General features: G+C 37.9%; 1 protein-coding gene across 1 annotated transcript in view; it reads right to left on the bottom strand.

Annotated features, from left to right (window-relative positions):
- Positions 1-14,941, bottom strand: part of LOC140149652 (tyrosine-protein kinase SYK-like) — a 71,692-nt gene extending 56,751 nt beyond the window's left edge. Inside the window, exon 1 of the mRNA XM_072171735.1 lies at positions 14,842-14,941. The gene's annotated coding sequence lies outside the window, so the exon portion shown is untranslated. The remainder of the gene's footprint in view (positions 1-14,841) is intronic.
- Between the last annotated feature and the right edge of the window lie 1,897 nt (positions 14,942-16,838).

Genomic DNA, 16,838 nt, shown 5'->3' with positions numbered 1-16,838 from the left:
TGCATTGAAAATTGGTTACGAATCAGTGCTATAGAGGGTAGCCCATGGTCATATATCATGACAGGGAGGGTGGGTTAGATCAGTACGGTACTGTAAATTGGCTAAGAATCATTAACATGGAGGGAGGGCCATGGAGCGTTGGCCAGGGATTGTCAGTCACAGTCAAATCCGCACTGAAAATTGGCTATAAAGTGCCACAGAGGGTGGGACATATCAGAACTGAATATTGGCAAAAAATCAGTATCATTTTCAGGAGGGTGGGTCAGACTGGCACTGAAAATTGGCTAAGAATCATTAACACAAAGAGGGTGGGACATAGTCGCAGTCAGATCTGCACTGAAAATTGGCTAGGTATCAGTGCCATGGAGGGTGGTCAGATCACCACTGAAAACTGGCTAAGAATCGCATTGGAACTAAACAAACAAACTCACAAGCCTTAGATACATACTTGAATCCCAAAATTTGGCAGGAGACACATCATTACACTACCATTTAATATCATTTTTGAACAATGGGCTAAAACTTTTAGGTCTTTTGGGGAAAATATGTACCTCACTACCTAATTCAATACCAAAGATCAAAATTTTTAAATGACCGCTGGCTTTTCCTCCCAGCTACATACAGTTAAAAAACATATCATTAGATTAATTCAGTTTACTTGAAGACGGTTAAATATCAAAATAACAAATTTATTTTACTAACTGGTATATCGAGAATTTCAAAAAATCAAAATTATTTGATATCAGAAGGATATTCCTCGTATTTAGAATGCAATTCAATATGTCTGATGTGATCTCATGTCCCAGAAAAAATACTGTGCAAACGTTGCTATCCAAGCCCGGAACTGCTTTTAATAAAAAAAATTGAAAGTTACGATCTCAATAGATTTCATGAGCTATTGTATGAACATAGTAGTACAGGTCTATTGGTTACAATTTAATTACAGTCTATTCCCATCCACTTTTTAAAAAGGTCAAATTTTGCATGCTGCATCAAGGTAAATAGGAAATTCAAGATTTCCCAGCCTTTCAGGGTTTTCGTGCAAATGGATCTGCAAGTGTTCAGTTTACAAACAGGCTGTCAATTGCTTCGCTTATTTGCAATTATCAAATTGTGTTGAGGAAGTGTATCAGCCAGGTGAAGCAAGTAGATGTACCAGATTTGTTCCATTAACTGCACATGCCCCTATAAGTGCCTGCCTACCCAATAACTTGTACAACAAACTGCCCATGCAAATCTGGTTCATGGGCTGAAATATATGCCACACTAAAATGATGGATGAATATTTTGTGATGTTAACAAATAGGGGTCAAAGGTCATGTGGGGTATTAGAGGTCATGTAAATAAAAATCTTTGAAATGCTACTTCTTACAATTTATAAAAATCTTACATGCTAGTATGATGATCACCTGGTTAGAATCGCTGGACCAAGGTTTATATAGGGTGAACACAGATTGGGTCAAGGGTCACGTTGGGGTTACAGGGGTCATTTTGTGAATTTTTATTAAAAATGATATTTCTACTCCAAATTACATGCTACATGACCTGAGCTCTTTACTGATGTATTCAGACTGGGGACAAATTGAAGGTCAAGCAAGAGTCGGTATTGGGGTTATTCTGTCAAACAATGTGTTATGATTACCAAAATTGGTCCTTAGAACAGCTACCTTTTAAAGAGTTATGCATTGTTTACATTGGCTTGGGTAAAAATGATCCCTTTGGCTACAAAATTGCTCAGGAAAATGACAATTTTGGAGTAGCATGTGACTATGTGTACTGGACAAGGTCAAAGGTCATTCAGAGATCATCTGGGGTCACATCACTCACATGCATGCCTGATAATGATATTCGTGCCTACCGTGGTGATTACCAGTGGCATAACTAGGGGCAGGGGACAACGTGCCCGGGCACCACCCTTATAAGGTGTCATTTAAAGCTAACAATAGGGATGGCGGTCCCGGATAGGTCGTTCGTAGATATGGGTAGTGAACACTACACATAAATATCATGTGAAACATCTTTGTGCATTGTTATGAAACCCTTTTTTTTTTTCAGCCAATTTACAAGTTGACCTCAAATGACCTTTGATCTCAGTATCACAGAATGTGACCTTGAACACTACCAATAAATGAAAGCTTCAATAATGCAGCTTTTGCTAAGTTTGGTTGCAATTGGATGCGAACTGTTCATGTGAGACTACATTTTGTATTTTCAGCCGGGCTGATCAACCCATTTACAAGTTGACCTCAAATGACCTTTGACTTCAGTATGACCTTGAACACCACCATTACATGAAATCTCCCATAATGCAGCTTTGCCTCAAGTTTGGTTGTAAGTGCATGTAAACTGTTCATGTGAGACCAGATTTTGTATTTTCAGCCTATTTACAAGTTGATCTCAAATGACCTTTGACCTCTTTATGACCTTGAACACCACCAATAGATGAGGGTTCCCATAGTGCAGTTATGACCCAAGTTTGGTTGCAATAGGATTTGAACTATTCATGAGACCAAAAAGCCTTACAAAATTGTTGACAGATGGACAAACACAACCCCACACATTGACGGACACACAACTCAAGAAGCCATAATAGACCAGGTTAAAACTGAGCTAAGTACCACTTGGAGAACCAGAAATTCTCATATGGTTTATCTGGACCAGTTTTGCATGGGGAACAAGAATTTGTTGGGTAAAAAGCACGAAACCTGAGAACTTTTCCGTGAGGCGCTTTTTTCAAAATGGCACAAAATCCAATATATATGGTTAAATTAGTCACTTTAGGGCATATTTAACCAGATTGTGGATTTTTATTGATAGCAATAATGTACTACTAAGTCGGGTTATTAATATGAATGTAACAGGAGGTCACAGCTGTGGGCGCTTTTTTCAAAATGGCCGCCAAAATCAATGAAAAGCATATTTTTAAATTAGTCACTTAAGTGGTATACTTCATCAGATTTTGGATGTTGTTATGTTATTGATAGCGGTAAAGCATTACTAGGTCATTACAAGATTATTAATACGGAGGTAATATGATGTCACAGGCAAGGGTGCTTTTTTCAAAATGGCCGACAAAATTGAAGGAAAGTATGATATCAACGAAAAGCGTCCAGGAAATGTTACTTAAGTTGAAAAAAGTAATAGCTGTCTGTGACTTTTTGCGTGAAGGATATGAAGCGCCAGCGCCTGCTTACATGGCGGTAGTAAGGATATATCTGCAATCTTTTTATCTTTTGAAAACGTTCGATCAAAGATATCGTATCTTGCTTCGTTGACATCTTTGCCCTTCACTCCGTATAGAAGTGAAACGTTCTCCTTTAGCTCTTTGCATAAACTTTCTATCGGAAAATCTAATACTCCAATGTTGCAGAATGTGTCCACAAAATTTGGCTTTGACTCCAGAAGCTTCCAGCACTAACGCTTCCCCTTGCGAAAAAAGCTGAGTTGTAATCATTGCCAGTGAATGCATGAAATCCAATCAGGGATGACTTCTGAGCTGCTGTTAAGTCAATATCGCTCAATTTAAAGGCCTTCGTGTCACAAAACAAGATGCTATTTTGATTCCCGATCTTAGCAGTAATCAGGAAGAAGATTACACAAAGGTCATCTTGCATGCAAAGCATTCAGTGAGGAATAACAACGAGGGTATAGCAATCATCCGTTCACATGCGGGAGACATAGACATTGCAGTCATTGCTTTATCCCATTTCATTCATGATGGAGACAGAGTAATTCTGGACACAAACACTGGCAAATACAGGAAGGCATTGGATTTTCCGTCAGAAAGTTTATGCAAAGAGCTAGAGGAGAACGTTTCACTTCTATACGGAATGAAGGACAAAGATGTCAATGAAGCAAGATATGATATCTTTGATCGAAAGTTTTCAAAAGATAAAAATATTGCAGATATATCTTTACTACCACCATGTAAGCAGGCGCTGGCGCTGCATATCCTTTGCGCAAATTTCATTGCAAGAGAGTGGAGAGCAGCAGATGTCACTGTATACGATGGTGGAAACACAATGGGTGGAACGAAAATATGGAACCTAAGTGGGTTGAAACGGTAATGCCTGAGGACGTCCAAGAACTATTGGTAGAGAATGACTATGAAGGTTTTTCAGATAATAGCGATTTGAGTGATCATGAGGATTAAAACAAAGATAAATGCATCATGCAAAAACGGACAATTTATAACACTGTAAGCAACACTTTTGCGGCATTCTAGTGTAGGGCCTACAAGTTGCCTTTTTGGGGTCTTATTTAATACATAAAGGCAATTCTGGTAGTCATCATTGCAGCCATTTTAAATCAGAATCTACATATACCACCCTGAAGTACTTCATTATAACTTCAAAAGGCAAAGACAACTATTACTTTTTTCAACTTTAGTAACATTTTATGACGCTTTTTGTTGATATCATACTTTCCAGTTCAATTTTGTCGGCCATTTTGAAAAAAAAACACCCTCGCCTGTGACATCCTATTACCTCAGTATTAATAATCTGACCTAGTAAGGCTTTACCGCTATCAATAACAACATCCAAAATCTGATGAAGTATACCACTTAAGTGACTAATTTAACAATATATATGCTTTTCATTGATTTTGGCGGCCATTTTGAAAAAAAAAGCGCCCACAGCTGTGACCTCCCGTTACCTTCATATTAATAACCTGACTTAGTAGTACATTATTGCCATCAATAAAAGTCCAAAATCTGTTTAAATATGCCCCCTAAAGTGACTAATTTAACCATATATATGTTTTTCATTCATTTTGGCGGCCATTTTGAAAAAAAAGCGCCCTCAGCTGTGAACTCATGTTACCTTCATATTAATAACCTGACTTATTATACATTATTGCTATCAATAAAAACCAAAATCTGGTTAAATATGCCCCTAATGTGGCTAATTTAACCATATATATGTTTTTCATTGATTTTGGTGGCCATTTTGAAAAAAAGCGCCCTCAGCTGTGACTCCTGTCACCTTCATATTAATAACCAGACTTAGTAGTACATTATTGCTATCAATAAAAATTCAAAATCTGGTTAAATATGCCCTAAAGTGACTAATTTAACCATATACATTGGATTTTGGCGGCCATTTTGAAAAAAGCGCCCTCACGGAAAAGTTCTCAGGATACGGGCTTTTTACCCAACAAATTATTGTTCCCCATGCAAAACTGGTCCAGATAAACCATATGAGAATTTCTGGTTCTCCAAGTGGTACTTAGCTCAGTTTTAACCTGGTCTATAAGGTCTTTTCCTTCGGACAACCTAAATATAGCAGATTATCCTAGGGTTTTTTTTAAATCTCCATTTTCATTTTTGAAGACAAGTGGTTGATTTTGATGTGATGTGTCACATTTGTCCAAATTACCTTCCAATTACTATAGAAAGTTGTTCAGAAGGACCAGTGGTTTAAAAGTAATAAGATGCTTGCAAGGGTTGAGGTCTAAAAGGTGATCTGGATGTTAGTAGGAGTAATCGGTCAGGTCATCCAGTTAAATTGCCCTCTATAGTTACCATTGTCAGAAAAACCACCTAAATGTGAGAAGAAAGTAAAGTGTTTGTAATAATGGTTGAGGGCAAAGGTCATGCAGAGGTCATCAAATCCACACCTGATATTTGTGGCTCTTTAGCCACAACAGCTCTAGTTTGTTATTCGGTTCAGGCACGATAGGGTATGGAAAATTATCTTGCACTCAGTGTGCCTTTGGGTTTGCTTGGTATGACATTTCGGACATGATACATGTAGTTTACCTTTACTTGGTACGGTATGACATTTTGGACATGATACCATATAGTTACTTCACCCAAGACTTGAATATGTTTACATCCATATCAAAAGGATGCACCTGTCGGCTGCTAATGTATGTCTCTTTTGATATAATCTAGGAATGAATACTAGACTAATCTCAAGTGGTGGTCACTTCAAATCATCCCCATATCACATGCATGGTTGGGAAAGTTATCTGTAGTCCTAAACCATGTGACGTGACTTTGGGATGATCTGAAATGACCTTCACTTGAGAATGAGTCTGGTATTCATTCCTAGCTATTCCTAGCTCTTGTAATCTGAGTTCACAAAATCATGCATACAAATGCTCCCTTTTTTTAAAAGAAATGTTATTCATTATTCAGCAAAATCATAAAAAAGTCCCAATCTGCTATGTGTCCAGAAACAAATTTGCTTTTAACTTTAGCCCTGAAAAACATTTGACGAATTGATCATTTTTGTACCAAAATGTATATTCTAGACAGTTCATTGGTTGATAACCATTTATCATTTTTACCATCAGCATCTCCGTGTGATAGATTTTGCCATCATAGTGCTGCGCCAGAGTGCGCCTGCGCCAAGCCGTCGCCGACACTTAGACTCGCTTAATTTAGTTATGGGTGGACCCAGAATGTGAAGTATATCATGGCAAAACATGGTGTTATATGTTGATGAAAATTACTACCTTAAATAGTATTTTAGTACCGTATTCATTCCAATATGTGCCCAGGGCGCTTTACAAAGTCATTTTGGGTGGGTGCTTATTTTTTACCCGGTTTACCTAATTTTTTTGTAAGGGCCGTTTATTTGTGAATAGGGTCCCGAGACGTTCTAGTAGCTTTTCTGATGCAGTCAATGTATTGCAAGTTTACACAGGACTTCAAATCCTCAAGCTATTTCACTGTATCAACGTCTATCAGTCATTTCAACATTGATTGTACCCTTTAGCAAATTGAAAATACCCTGGGTGGGCGCTTATTGGGGTATGGGCGCTTAAAATGGAACAAATGTATCCGGTAATATAGAATTTAAATACATGTATGAGTGATATAATACAAATATTAACTGTCTTAAATTTGTGTAATGGTCGAAATATAATCACTCGGTGAAAGATGTATTGTATTTACAATCCATCTTTCACCTTGTGATTATATTTCAACCATCACACTCACAGACAGTTAATATTTGTATACCGGTACTAACATGTACTATGAATTGGCAGCGAATTGAACTGTTTTGTGGAATTACATTCCAGATCTTTATTACAAAATCTTACACAAAGACACTGACTGAATTTGAAAAGCTCAAACTATATTTCAGACACTGATTAGTATATATTTGGACAAACAATTGTCTACATTAAAACTGGACTTTTACCAACATTGAATGTACAATTTTGATGAAATCTTATAATGCCCCTTTATGTGACCAGGGCACAAATTATAGGTCCATATTAAGGACACCATTATTTCTACAGAAACTTTGTGTACATATATCGTACTACACACAGTCCCAAATTTGGCTACAATAGAAATGTATACAATGTAGTCCAAGCTTTGTGTAAGAATATTGTTCTGTTTATAACAGCAATACGGTACTTAATTTTTTTTAATAAAATATTTTGGTGGAAAAAAACATTATCTTTATTTTGCTTAAAAAGGCCCCCTATTATAAGCTCACTCTCTGCATGTAAAGAAAATAGGAAATTTAATACTTCCCTGAGAAGAGGTGTTATGGGTTGGTCATGTCATTCATAATAACTTGCTGATAGAGAACAGGGCTATTTTAGTCTTGCAGGCCAACCATTTAGTGTCTGAGTGTAATTATCAAGCAAAACCTTAAGTCACACCCAAGGATTAGGTCAATTTGTCAGACTTACCTGTCATTTGGAACATTGCTCTTCTAATACATGGTAAGGGTTGGGAAAGGGCCAATCATGAGTATCATAGATCTGCAACTTGTTTGTTATTAGATACGGTACCAGACAATTTTTAACCGACTCTACTGTTATCCGTAATTATCATCCCCTAGACTTACTTCATGCAATTGGTTAAAAATTACAGAAAAACCATGCAATTGGTAAAAAATGACAGAAAAACCATAGCTCCTATTATCCAAAATGACATTGTTTATTAAGGAATCAACCATATGGTTTACCACATGGGATTGAATGGGACAACAAAATCCTACCAATTTGATTATATAATTATAATTAATACTCGGACATCAAATTTACTCTAATTATCAGGTCAATATACTGGGTTTTTTTTAATTCAACTTGAATTCAGACAAAAAAGAGGAAAATTACTAAAAAGCAGAAAAACATCGTCAATTCAGGGCAAAAATGCCAAATATTGGTGAAAATAAAAGAAAACACATACATTTTGGCAATAAAAAAGCTGAAATCAGCTTAAAAACTGAACTCTCACACCCCTGTATTAAGCTGCAAAGCCCAACTTGCACTTTATAGCCTGGGAAAATAACCATTGGGGATATGCCACAAACATTATAGTTCCCATTTTCGTATCTTTGGTACTTTTGACAAGCGGCCAAGCCCTATCATACAAATTGTGTAAAAAGAACTAGATCACATGATACTACGCAGCTTGATCAGCGAATGAGGCGCCGATGTGATGATGACGTGATTCAATCAAAACTCCACTTCTATGTTTACGTTTTATTCAGCCCCAAATCAGCGGACCGCTGAAGAACCTTGCCGAAAACTATAGTAGCATACTTAATTCTCAATAACTTACATACATGTACGTACACATGTGTCTGATTTATTGATATTTTGCATGCACTAATTATTACTAGTGTCATTTTATGTGGCATCAGGTAAGCATGAAACAAGTTTTCTAATTACATTTTAGCCAATCTATTAGTAACCCACAATTTTAATGATGTCAGCACAAAAATTAGCATTCTGAACAATTGCATTTTAGTCCTTTTATTGCTACATAAAAAGCAAGGAACCACAGCTAAATATAAAACTAGTAGAGCAACTAAAAACTATTTTAAGAGGAGGAGGCTATTGACTTAAAATGTCACAAACAGTTGTATCCTATTCCTACTACCGTGGTTGTGCTGGAAGTTCTACGGCTTCCCAAAGGTGCACACGCCAGCCTGCCCTCTGTGACCAATCATTGCAAGTAGAGGGCCTATTACCTACAACAAGGCCAATATGTAGCCAATATCTTGTCTCCTCTTGTCCAGTAGACAGATCTAAAGAACAGTGAAGAACTTGTCAATAAACTGTCTCAGTCAGTGTACAAATTAAGAAAAAAAAATCAGGTTATCTGGCGGATGACCAGGTCATGAAATCTGGTCATCCGCCAGAGTTTTTGGTAATCCGTATACGTTTTTTTTATATCCGCCAAAACCTCTTTTGTTCTGGTCATAAAGACGATCATTGGCTCTTTTTTTGGCTGATGTCGAAGCCTCATCATCACTGGCGGTACTCATTGTGCCCACCAATGAAGGTGCTTATGGACAGTTGCCTCAACATTTTGATTTTCCACTGAGCAGCTCATGCACGTGTCCAAGCCCGCGACCCAGCAACAACGTTTTTGTTACCATACCAATATGTCACAACTCCAAAGGCACAGTTCAAAACAAGTGTATCATGTATGAAAGGCAATGTTCAGTGGATATAGATAGGTCAACTTGCGGGAAGTCCCTTTCTCACAGGCCAAAGGTCAACATGATAATAACACAATAACGAAGTCAAAGTACTAGTTTGGACTAAAAGAAGGCCACACAGCGCACACTTGAGCCCTTGCTAAGTATCTGGGGATGCGGTGGCCGGTGGTTTGAAACTTGAAAGCTATGAGGAGTACGAAGACTAGACAGAACTGGAAAGCAATGTGATTTTTCGTAAGCTTAATAAATTATCGGGACTAATTACAGACTAAATCTTTTTAGCATTTTAATACTGCACGAAGGTGAAAAAAAGTGTGGGTGTCCGACGGATAACCTGCAGTGAATTTCTGGTTGTCTGATGGCAAATCTGGGTGTCAGGATGCCCGGATTACCACTTAATTTCTACACTGGACTTTCAAACTTAGTACTAGCAAATGTCTTGTCTCATACAACGTAATTGCACTTTATTCACCAGTGTACCGGTGGAAGAAAGCTTGGTGATTCACTGATTGTCAATGATCTGCTCACAGCCAATGACACTTTCGATTCTAGGACTGCTGACCTCAACCCTCAAAAAGTTACAGACTTACTCAGCACTTGCCTTAAAGACCGTGTATTACTTTTATGATAGAAAATACTACATCCAACGAGAGGGAGATGCGATGGATCCACAGGCGAATCCCATAATCGCCAACTTTGAGGAAAAAGGCATCGCTTCCTCTCATAACCCATCCCGTTATTTTGGGAGATATGTCGAGAACACCATGGTGATTATTGAGCGTTCTCAGGTTGACAATTTTACTCACCATCTGAACTCCATTCACGACTCAATCAAATTCACCGTTGAACATGATGAGTCTAAAACTCCACTTCCATGTTATATACTCCCATCGGCCATCTCCCACAACGCAGACGCCGTCGGCTCCCTATCCTTTGGTGTGTACATAAAGTGCACACACACAGATCAATATCTTAACTTTGCGAGTCACCAGCCATTTGAACACAAATTAGGGGTTATCAGAACTTTGACCCACCATGCCAAAACCCTATCCTCTGACAGTGGACAACTGGAATGGGAAATGTACCACAAACAGAAATCGCTTGCCATCTGTGGTTACAGTTACACCAACTGTGCGTGGAGTTTCCCTTTCAGCAAGCAACATCATCCCAAACCCAAACAACGGACTGACTGCCCCAAGGGGCATATGATATCACTCTCCCTATGTACGCCGAGTCACAGAGGCCATCAGGAATGTGTGAAAAGCTGGCGTGTCAGTTCATGTGAAACTTACAAAATAACACCCGTTCGTAACATTTCACGTTGATCAACCAACTTTGGTAGTCCAGAAAACATGATTAAAGACAAAATCATGCATAAAATCTCACATAGAAATGACAAAAGTATTGATAATTATATCAAAAAGCTTAAATATAACAAAATAATGTAACAGGCACTATCAGTTTGAAGTATAAGCTTATTGAAACCAGCTGCTCAAAGCGAAGTTTTGCTTACGCTCATTGAGACAAAGTAAACTGTGTTGAAAATTACTTGATCAACAGTGGCTGATTTCGGTTAAATCTCAAAAGATTTTACTTGTTATAGGGACCCCCCCCCCAAATTGACAACATAAACTTTGACCTTTAATTTCAACCATTCAGAAAATAATGGAACTTTTCATTGTGGGGTCATGCGTAACTTTTGTTTACACACTGACTTTACGTGGGGTGACCTTTTACCGAAGTAGAATATGGACGAAGCTCTGGAGTAAAACTTGCCTGATTGGTAATTGTTTTCAGACCTAACCGTCATCATGTGCGCTGCCCAGGAAATGTTGGAAACACGACTGTGACTCAGCTCTGTTATGGCGATCGCAATTATTGGATGGGTAAAATTTTGTTTTGACTGCGGGACCGGTAAATTTTATGACCTCGCCCGATTGGCGATGGCGAGTGACAAAAAAAGTTAAGTTCCATACATGATGCATGTTAAATATTCTGTTGATGGGTTGTTTTACAATCAGGGAACACAGATTGTCTCACTGGGGGTGAAAAATGAAGTGTTTAGTTTTCCCTCAAGTTATTTCTTTTTGAGTTGTAGATGGGTCAAATAGGAAATCTGTAAAAAAATTAGGCGTCAAGTGTTCAGATTTTCAAGTTACATGTATGCCAGAAATGTGTCTATGATGTACATGTTTCTGTATGTCCAATTTTTCAGAGAGGACACATTTTGACGGAACCCTGACTTCCAACTTTCAAACATATGATACGTATGGAAAGTAAGTGTGAGTGGACTTAGTGTTTATTATGAGTTTGTACTACTAGTACTAGATATATTAATTAGTGTTTTTCAAGAAAATCTAATTTTAGTCTTGGGTCAATTTTAACTATGGATTACGAGCCTGAATTCGGAGAGGACATTTTTTGACGGAATTTTCAACATAAATTTGAAGAAATGGTACAATTAATGAAACAGTTGCAATCTTACATGGTTCTCAATTTTGAACAATCATGTTTCAAACATTACTTCTGAACTGTCAAAATGTGTTTTTATGTTATTGCTGGCAGTGATATATCATTTGCAAAGTTCACAAAGGTCAAATGAGACAGCTATTTTGTCCCAAAATTATACAGAAATGTATATTTTCATCATTTGCTAAGCATTTCAAACAGTTTCTTTGTGGCTGTAGGTAGAACTATTTGGGGCCAATAATTAGGCATGGCAACTTTTGGATATCTACTGAAAAATGTCAAAAAAGAGGATGCTAGGATCACGAAATTAATACTCCTTTAAGAGCAACGTTTCCTATTGAACATTCTAAGATTAAGCTGAAGTGCAATTTTAACAACATTTAGATGCGATCGCCTGTTGTGAACAGCCGTTTAATTTCGAACTTCCATTGCTTTACATGATGTCATGTTTCATCGCTTTCGATAGCCTTAAATGTATTGTGAAGCTATCAGTGAGCAAATTTATGGCTAGATTTCTCAAGTACCAATTCTACACACGTGCACTGAAAGTCTGAACCTCAAGAGCTCAAAGTCAAACTAAAATATGCATGCATCGGCAGATGGCAGTGTAGCAAATACATATCATGATTGCATGGTCCTACTTGTACATGTTGTCACACAAATTTTTTTAACAAATTCGAACCCTGTGCTCATACGCTTAAGGGATGTGGTATGAACATTTGGACAGTATTTATTATGTGACATTAGAGCACATCAGACAAATCGAATTGCATTCTGAATACCGGTACGAAGAATGACCTTCTGATATCAAATAATTTAGATTTTTTGAAATTCGCAATGTACATGTAATACACATTTTATGGCAAATGATTAAAAATTTATATTTTTGATACAGTAGGCTACCGTACTGTAAACTTTATAAATCTGATGATATGTACTTAAAGTGTATGTAGGTGGGATGAAAAGCCGACGATCAATTGAAAATTTTGACCTTTCGTATTGTAGATATGGATTTTTTCCCCAAAACAAACACAAAACATTAGGTCTTTTGCGAAAAAATCCATATCTTCAAAAGGTCCAAATTTTCAATTGATCGTCGGCTTTTCCTCCCAGCACAGCGGGAAAAAGTGGGTAATTCGGTAATCTTATTACCGGGAAGCTTTTACTGCCAGCGGGAAATCTAGGGCAACTTGGCCTGAAGTTGATGTGAACCCATAGAAAATATGTGTACACGCAAATTGCCCAGGCAGAATTCTCAATCCTACTTCCTGGTTTGTCATGTTCGTGGTTCCCACCGACAGTTTTGATCAAGTATTACATAGTGCGTAATGGGATGAATGATATAACGGAAGGCAGCAAAAGTGTTACCGTTAGCCTCCACTACAGGGCTACAGGCCCTTCAATATTACTACGGTACGTATTTAGCCAATAATTTGATGGTAGAGTCTAACTTTGTTTGTGTTGCTTCAGGGCTCAGAGGGAATTTCTGTGTCTAAAAATAGCAATTGTGCGCCTGTGCGGGGTTTCCCAATCACGGCGATCGGCACAAAAGGGCGCATGCGTACATTTAATTTCATACACGAGGTCGATGCATTTTTGTAGGGCGGTACTCAGGGCTGGAAAATTTATGGCATTTTCCATATACTCGGTTAGTTTTATGGGGTTCATTATCGAACCCCAACGGTATAGCTTGTATTTATATTATTTATTAACATAGGCCTATTTGTTTGTGATATTTCAAGCATTTTAAAATTTCAAAATAATCCTGGCATTCAATTACACGGTTGACGATAGAAATTTATTGAATTTAGAGAATGCACGGCACATACCACCTGGCAACGTCCGAAATGACATGCATGGTCATGAATGTGATTAGGTGGGTACATGCATGTACGGTACATTCTATTTAATACGAGTATTTCAATTAGGGGTGGTGCAATAATTATGTGTACCCCGGGGTGGTAAATTCTCAAAATTGCTTGCCCCCCTCCCCTTTGGCCATGCCAAAAAACATTTGCACCCCCCTTTCAATGTAGCAAAAATCTTTGCCCCCCCTTACAAATATTTCTTATCATATTGCGAGCGCAGCGAGCAGGAAATTTTGCATTAACATGTTCCTAACGTTATCCTACAATGTACACCCACCTTCTTTTAGAGCGTATTTTACAGAAACGGTGCCCAAAATGGCTTGCCCTCCCCCCTTTCAACCTGCCAAAAATTGCTTGACCCCCCTTTTGACCTGCCAAAATGCTTGCCCCCTATAATTCACCACCCCGGTACACATATTTATTGCACCACCCTCCCTTATAACGTTATGCACATAGTCGTAGGTAAACCATGACCATCATGTATGACCATGTTTATGTTACATGTAAACCCACACACAACACATCTTTATGATCTAAATTTACCATGTTACACACATACACTTACCCGGCACATAGAAATTAGAATAACCCCGAGAATAACATACATTTGATGGGGATAACTTTTAATGATGGTAGATTTTGTTAACTACACTAACACTGCATCATTCATAATGCATGTTGGATATCTTGCAAGAAAATAAGGTCACAACCATTCAACCTATCCATGTCATAATACAAAATGTAATATGCATACAAATACACCAATTTCAGACCAGGAAGAGAATATTAATTTCACCTCAAAATCTTCTTAACTAACAGACGCTAGGTCGTGGAAAATACCAAGATCATGCATTAAAATCAGCTTGTAATAATATACCATATAAACCTCGATGATTTTATTTCCGGGTCCAGAAATTAGTGTATTTACATTTATTTTCCCGCAGACAATGCGAGGATTTTACGCCTTATCAGTGCAGTGCAGTGCAAATTTATCCACCAAACACCGGCGAAAAAAAGCCTTAAAATGGCGGATATCTGCCTTACAAATGAATGCATTGACTGGCATAGCATGCACAAAAACTCACCTTTATGGTATATATCACAAAAAAATTGCAACGATTTGGTAATTAATAAAAATCTATTTTTTCCCGTTTGTAGCAAAACAGCCGTCAGCCTAAATAATGTACATTGCGGAAGTGATGTACAATTTAACTAGGTTGCCAGCTTGTAGTCATTCGCTTGCCACTAAATACGCCAGTAAAAATCACTGCATGGGCGTAACCCAGTGCAAAGGCTGGAAGTGCTAGTGTATTCACATAGGCCAGTGTGTATTTTTACTATTTTATTATAGGCCTTAAAAAACTTTCACAGAGTGTTATATCTGGACGATCACAATTGAATCCAATTTTTATACTGTTGTTGATGCTGTAGCTGTGGGTTTTTTTTTCAAATCACCTTCCACTCCCGGGATCCCGAGGCCACTCCTCCGATCCGGCCCGGGGATCCGGCCCACACGCAGCCTTACATTGAGCATATTTCATTAAACATATTCCTTACTAAGAGCTCTATATTTAGGCCCGTACGCAGGGGGAGGGTCCCCCCCCCCCAAATTTGGAAAAGTAGGCCTATACAAAAAAGTCCCAAAATGTCAGACTTTGCTAGCATAGCAAGCAAACAAATCAGGTCAAAATCAGCACCCCCCCCCCCCACGGGTCTGTCTTGCTTGTACTATGTTCAAAGTATGACTCAAGGAATATTAAACGTTTCATTCATTTCACACAGAATGAAAAAACAGCCCACTCATTTACTTGAAGTTTTTTGTTTTATTATAACATTCATTTATTCGTCCACTTATTTAATATTTCACATACTCATTTATTTTATAATTACTTATTTGCTTATTTATCTACTTGAGTGTCTATTTCGTTTTATCTAAACTGAATCTACTCAATATAAAAATCACAACCGTGTAAAGAGCCTGTTCCGTGATTGAAAATCCAGTAAATTTGGCTAATTTGAGTTCGAAAATTTGGCAACAGCCAAGTCACGTGACCGGGTACCAGGAAATTGCTTGCCCAGTAATTTTTTTCTGGCTTTTGCTTTTTGCAGGTTTTCTTTTTCTGGATGCAGAGGAGCACGCCCTCCAATAAAAGAAGGATTGTTATTCTACATGTAAATTACAAGAAGATTCAATAGAGGGAAATACCCAAATGTCATGATCGCTTCAAACAGCCATGAATGAAAAAAGCCCGCATATCAATGGCCCTATTTAGGCCTATAACCAAAAAAAAGGGGAAAAAAGAAGAAAAAAGAATGAAGGTTTTGACAGAGAGATAAAAAAAAGGAGGAGGAAAAGAAAAAGGAACACTTGTTAAATGCGACTCTGATCCACAGGCCAATGTCGGCAAATTGAAAGCCATCATATAATTTATTTTCGTTTGGTTAATTTTTTTTCAAACCTAGGCCTAAAATTCACAGGCATTATCTGCCGCACCGTCAAATTTCATTTCTTTTTTTATTTATTTATTTATTTATATCATTTGGCACAAGGCCAGGCAGATCCAATATTGACTACACAATAAATTGAAGGATTGCCCTTACATTAAAATCAAAACATTACTAGAAAATACATATAATCAATACAGAATAAAAATAAAACAAAAAATAAATTATGAGAACTGGTTAGAGAGGTGGGACTGCATGGATGGCCAATTGGAAGCCTGGAGGGAAGAAGCATTGACAATAGCCTCAGGGAGATAATTCCAGATGGAGGAGGCAAACGGATAAAATGATCTCTGGGACAATGAAAGCCGGCGGAAAGGAACTTGAACAGCGCGGGAATTGAGGTTTCGAAGACCGGGTCTGGGATGAGGCTGGAAAGGGTTAGGAGAAGAACAAAGATTGCATGGCAAAGATTTTAAATAAGTGACACAGAGAAGCAACATCACGACGCTTACTAAGAAGAGGCAGGTCGGAATCCAAGAGAAGGTCCTCATGGGAGAGGTTCCAAGACTGAAGAATAACACGACAGGCGAATCTTTGGGTAGACTCAAAAAAATAAATAATAATAATAATAATAATA

This window comes from Amphiura filiformis, chromosome 1 (assembly GCF_039555335.1).
Source record: "Amphiura filiformis chromosome 1, Afil_fr2py, whole genome shotgun sequence".
NCBI lineage: Eukaryota > Metazoa > Echinodermata > Ophiuroidea > Amphilepidida > Amphiuridae > Amphiura > Amphiura filiformis.
This window is presented reverse-complemented; position numbering and strand designations above follow the sequence as displayed.